Raw genomic sequence first — 6622 nt, 5'->3', positions numbered from 1 at the left:
CTTTATTCAAATGATGTACCTGAAAACTACTTTTAGACCTACCTAAAAACATTGTTTATTTCTTTTGTAACCTTTTTTTGTTCTATTTTATTTATTTGTGCTATTTGTAATTGGACTATTCGTCACTTATTTTATTATTTACTGCTTGCTTGTCTTTAATCATGTTAAATTTACATTAAGGTTAGTAGTTTTTACTGTAATATCAAAATTGGAATAGAGAATTGGGATATTTCATTGATATCTATTTGAACCACTGACCTAATCCTCAGTCCCAATCCTATTAAATGAAAGATAAAACATGATAGAATGAACAGTGAAAGTAACAGAAGCTCATACAATACATTTTAGCAGGCTTAATTAAGTATGAAAATAACTGAAAGGAAAATATACTTGCTAAACTTACTGTTCAGCTACTGTTCGGACGCTCTTGCTTACTGCTCCGCGCTTTGCTCTATCGCTTTTATATTTTTTAATCGCTCTATTGCTTCTATATTTTTAGATTTTATCTCCTTTTATCACCTAATTTTAACTTCAACAAATCAGCACAGTGCTCAAACGCTTGATTACTACGAAAAAGCAGAATTCTTTTCTCCGACCAGCCTCCCACCGAAAGCTTACATTCCGGGGAAGGGAAAACACAACTGCAAAAGGATAAGAGAAAATGCCTCTTCTGGAATCTACTTGCTGCACTAACTGCCAGAGACTTTCACAAAGGATTGCAGTTCTTGAAACAAAGTTACTTGTGGGACCACCAAACCAGACGGAACACACAACAGAGCTTCGTCATGGACGCCCTCAGCATACAGCCGGTGAGTCCCATGAATCTAGTCCTCCTCGACAGGCCATACTGAGTGTAGAGAAACAAGCCGATCGACTTACAAATCGATGGCACAAACAGGGAGCGAGACCCAAAGGCACTCGAGACATCAGATTGTCACGAGCATCACATATTGCTGCAGTAGCCTCCTCTACCCCAGATACGGCTCTGACAAGGATTGCAAACACTGGTCTCCCACCACCGCCTATACATCTTGAGAACAGATTTGAAGTATTAATGAATGAGGAATCCCTGAATGTGATGAATGTGATCGAACACAGACTGAACCAGCCAGTAGCTAACACTAATGCTAACTGGCGCTCAAGGTCGAGCAGACAGCGGCACTCAGCTCAGAGCGCAGCCCAGCCCAGGACTCTGATAGTGGGTGACTCCATAATCAGAAACATTATTAGCAGGGATACAACTACGTGCTGCCTTCCACAAGCAACGACTTCTGATGTAAATAGGGAACTTCAGAACATTCTGATGAAACATAAGACTGCAAATCGACTCATCATTCATGTGGGGAAGAATGATATTCATAAAGAGCAGTCAGAGCTCCTTAAGAAGGATTTCAATGAACTTTTTGAAACACTTAAAAGACTGAAAGTTCAGCCATTCATCAGTGGACCACTCCCAGCAAGAGGAACAAACAGGTTTTCACGGCTGCTTGGGCTCAACACATGGCTGCAAAAAACCTGCAATATAAAAGGAGTGAACTTCATTGACAACTTCAATCTTTTCTGGAGTCAGAGGCAACTGTTTCAACAGGATGGGCTCCACCCAAACAAACTTGGTTCAAGAGTGCTAAAGGACAACATCTACTTCTCTCTCAATCATCCTTCTGCAGTGTGTGCCAATCCACTCAACCTGAATGGCACACACACACCTGGACACAGTATGAATGACCACAGGACTTCACTTCAGCACCTGAATGGACATGTGGTTGACATATCACACAAGGACAACGATAACACCATGCAGCCACAACAACTTCTGCTCACGGACACAATCTCAGCTGAGCCCCGCCCACAGAGCTCTCCACAGACAGACCGGGACATATCAGAACTGCTCCAAGATTCAGCCCCCAAGGACACTTTTCTGGAAAACAGCGAGGGAAACCAGGACAGCATATTACAGCCACAGCCCCTCTCCCCAGACACGTTATCCCTCTCTCCAGCATCTCCACTTCTGTGCTTCTCAGAGAAAATGAAACAACTGGTGTATGCTGGAACCAAACTATCGCACTCTTTTGCTGCAAGTCCCCAGATGTCAACCAAAAAACGGCAGGCCCCACAACCACCAAAGCCTGCGGGCCCAGCTCGCCCTCCCCCTCCTCCTCCTCCTGTGAGAGCTCTTCGGCCTCTGCCACAGCGCCAGGGCTCACACCCTCCTCCAGCGGCTCGCGGTGAACCAAAAACAACTGATACCAGCTCTCAGTGATATGTGTCGGGTCCCCGCTATGAAAACAGTAACTTTCTTAAATGTTTACAAAACAAGCGGGAACCCAGAGTGCCTGAATCTTTCTCTATTGCCGTTCAATTACATGATAGAAAATCTAAGGCCTTCAAAAGCCGTACAGCAAACCCATCTAATCTGGTGCCTATTACGCACCAAACTAAGATTGCTGTGGGGACAAAAAGTAAGACTGTTAAGTTAGCACTTTTAAACATCCGCTCACTTAAAAATAAATCACTTCTAGTCAACGATTTAATAACCACATACAACCTGGACTTCATGTTTCTAAATGAAACTTGGTTAGAAGACAGCTGCAGTGGAACAGTCCTCAATGAAACATCCCCTCCTAACTTTACTTTTATGAGTGTCTGCAGAGCGGGTAAGAGAGGAGGGGGAGTAGCTGTTCTTTTTAAAGATGTCTATCAATGTAAGCAAATATCATTTGGGAATTACCCGTCTTTTGAATATCTGGGTATTGTGTTAAAAGGTGCTCCACGTATTTTACTTATCATTATTTACAGGCCTCCAAAATACTCTCCAGCCTTTGCTGAGGACTTTACAGAACTGCTATCAACAATTTCCTCAGAGTTTGACTGTTTTGCCATTGCTGGAGATTTTAACATTCACATAGATAATGCAGAAAACAATATGGCAAAAGAAATCAAAACTGTTTTAAAAACGTTTGATCTGACTCAGCATGTACATGGTCCCACACACAATCATGGACACACTCTAGATTTACTTATCAGTAAGGGTTTAAACATCTCATCGATTGTTATTAAGGATGTAGCACTGTCTGATCATTTCTGTATTTTCTTTGATATATTGATCTCTCCTGCCACTGAAGCTGGATCTGTGTCTGTCAAGAAGAGATGCTTAAATGAGAACACTAGTGTGCTATTTATGAAGGCCATATCTTTAAAACCAAGCATATCTGCTGCTGACTCTGTTGATTTTCTCCTTGATTCTTTTAACTCAAAAGTTAAAAGTGCAATTGATGATATTGCTCCTGTGAAAGTCAGGAAGAATAGTGGTAGACAAAAAGCACCTTGGAGAAACTCAACAGCTGTGCAAAATATGAAAAGACAATGCAGAAGAGCAGAGCGCATGTGGCGGAAGACAAAACTTGTAGTCCATTATAACATCTACAAAGACAGCATCCATGCTTTTAATATTGAACTAGGCAAAGCTAGACAGACCTTCTTCTCGAATATTATAAACAGAAACTTAAACAACACACGCACACTTTTTGCTACTATAGAGAGACTGACAAACCCCCCAAGCCAGATTCCCAGTGAAATGCTCTCAGACAGCAAGTGCAGTGAGTTTGCTTCTTTCTTCTCTGAGAAAATCAATAATATCAGAAAGGTGATCAGCTCATCCTTGAGTTGCGCTGGGGTCAGACAGATCAGACCACAACCTGAGAAAGTAGTTACTTTGTCTGTTTTCGAAGAAATTGAAGGCACAATTTTGGAAGAAACCGTACAGCACCTTAAAACATCAACCTGCGCCCTTGACGCACTTCCCACATCTTTTTTCAAAAGTGTGTTAAACAGCTTAGAAGCAGATCTCCTAGAAGTGGTAAATGCCTCACTTCTCTCTGGGAGTTTTCCAAACTCCCTGAAAACTGCAGTTGTCAAGCCCCTCCTGAAAAAGAGCAATCTGGATAAGACCATCTTGAGCAACTATAGACCGATCTCAAATCTTCCTTTCATAGGCAAGATCATTGAAAAAGTTGTCTTCAATCAGCTGAACAAATTCTTAAGCTCAAATGGATACTTTGACAATTTTCAATCTGGTTTCCGATCGCTTCACAGCACAGAGACAGCTCTCATAAAGATAATAAACGATATTCGCTTAAATACTGATACAGGCAAATTATCAGTGCTGGTACTACTCGACCTCAGTGCTGCATTTGACACTGTTGATCACGACATACTTCTTGACAGGCTGGACAACTGGGTGGGGGTTTCTGGGATAGTCCTAAAATGGTTCAGGTCATACTTAGGAGGCAGAGGTTATTATGTGAGTATAGGAGACCATAAGTCTGAGTGGACATCCATGACTTGCGGAGTCCCTCAAGGCTCAATTCTTGCGCCACTCCTGTTCAACCTGTATATGCTCCCAATGAGCCAAATAATGAGAAAGAACAAAATTGCTTACCACAGCTATGCAGACGACACACAGCTCTACTTACACACACACACACACACAGCTCTACTTAGCCCTATCGCCTAACGACTACAGCCCCATTGACTCCCTGTGCCAATGCATTGATGAAGTCAACAGTTGGATGTGCCAAAACTTTCTTCAGTTAAACAAAGGCAAAACTGAAGTTATTGCGTTTGGAAACAAAGATGAAGTTCTCAAGGTGAATGCATACCTTGACGCTAGGGGTCTAACAACTAAAAATCAAGTCAGGAATCTTGGTGTGTCTCTAGAGTCAGACCTTAGTTTCAGTAGTCATGTCAAAGCAATAACTAGATCAGCATACTATCATCTGAAAAATATTGCAAGAATTAGATGCTTTGTTTCCAATCAAGACTTAGAGAAACTTGTGCATGCTTTCATCACCAGCAGGGTGGATTATTGTAATGGACTCCTCACTGGCCTTCCCAAAAACACCATAAGACAGTTGCAGCTCATACAGAACGCTGCTGCCAGGATCCTGAGCAGAACCAGAAAATATGAACATATCACACCAGTCCTCAGGTCTTTACACTGGCTCCCAGTTACATTTAGGATTGATTTTAAAGTATTATTACTGGTATATAAATCATTCAATGGGCTAGGACCTCAATATATTGCAGATATGCTCACTGAATATAAACCTAACAGATCACTCAGATCATTAGGATCACATCAGCTAGAAATACCAAGGGTTCACTCTAAGCAAGGAGAGTCTGCTTTTAGCTATTATGCCAGCCACAGCTGGAACCAGCTTCCAGAGGAGATCAGATGTGCTCCTACAGTAGTCACTTTCAAATCCAGACTCAAAACACATCTGTTTAGCTATGCATTTACTGAATGAGCACTGTGCCACTGTCCGTCCGACTGTTTTTACTGTACTGGTTTTGTCTTTGTTTGTTTTCTAATTTCTAATTTATTTATTTACTTATTTTTATAATCTCTGGAAGAGATTTTGAAGGAGAGCGGGAGAGTCTTCACTCCGATGAGGCGAGTGAAGGAGTAAGTTATACTGCTGTATAAGAAGTCGCTGAGACTGAGAGCGTCGTTAAGGGTAACGGCAGCAGACAGCGCACACGAAGCGTGCTCTGTGGGGGCCCCGCTGGGCATTACTGGTGTAGCACCACCCCAGCAGAGTACGTCCCTGGGCTAGAGGTCCAGTGGCACCGTAAACCGGCTCAATCTCTTCCATCTCAGATAGGGGTGGACCAGTACTACTTTATTTGATTTTTTATTCTAAACTGTTTTAATTATTCTTATTTGTTTTGATTATTTTAATTTCTTCTATGTAAAGCACTTTGAATTGCCATTGTGTATGAAATGTGCTACATAAATAAACTTGCCTTGCCTTGCCTAAACAAATTTAGCAAACTAATATGACTCATATTCCTTTGGTTGAGCATGTTTTTGAAAAATTATTAAAAAGATACTTAAGTTTTTCATGGCACCAAGTAACATCATTTTGTAAAGTTAGGGCTCTTACAGTGTAATATGTAAAAAAAAATATGCTTAGCTTGCAAAATTTCACCAAAAACAGTTCACATGGCTGGGGTGATTTATTTGTTTCTGACATCCATGTTAGAAGAAGTGTTGTGACAAGTGCTGTGATTGACACTGTGACATCTAGTGGATTTTTCCACCATCACAACCAGATGGTAGAGATGGCTCAATCAGTTTGAGTTAAGTTAGGTATTCCTAAAATATAGTGACTCAAAATGTGCTCAACCGTTTGGTTGAGAAGACAGTTAAAGGGATAAGAGTTGCAGCTTTGTCACATTAAGCACACATGTGCTGAAAAAAGTGAGATGTTTTATTAACAGTGCTCATGTACCTGAAACAGACAAATGTGCCAACAAACTGCTCAGTTCTTTATTTAGAGGACTTCACAAGCAAGCAATCAATCTCTCAAAAGGAAACCTGTAAACGGAAGTATATTTAGAGTTTCACTCAAACACTTCCTGTACCAAAGAAAATATCAAGGTTATAAATATTAATTTTCCACAGTTTTATTTCCTGGCCTTTACTGATGCTGTCTGGAGTTTCTTGAGATGACAGTCCTGAATCAGAGTGGGTGTTTCACCACTACAATCAAACATACGTAAAGGAAAACAGAAGGTGGTTAAAGGGATAGTTCGGCCAAAAATGATATTTAACACATCC

This window comes from Rhinichthys klamathensis, unplaced genomic scaffold (assembly GCF_029890125.1).
Source record: "Rhinichthys klamathensis goyatoka isolate OS25496 unplaced genomic scaffold, OSU_Roscu_1.1 h1tg000479l_1, whole genome shotgun sequence".
NCBI classification, from domain to species: Eukaryota; Metazoa; Chordata; class Actinopteri; order Cypriniformes; family Leuciscidae; genus Rhinichthys; species Rhinichthys klamathensis.
The sequence above is the reverse complement of the archived record's forward strand: the minus strand, read 5'-3'. Positions refer to the sequence as shown.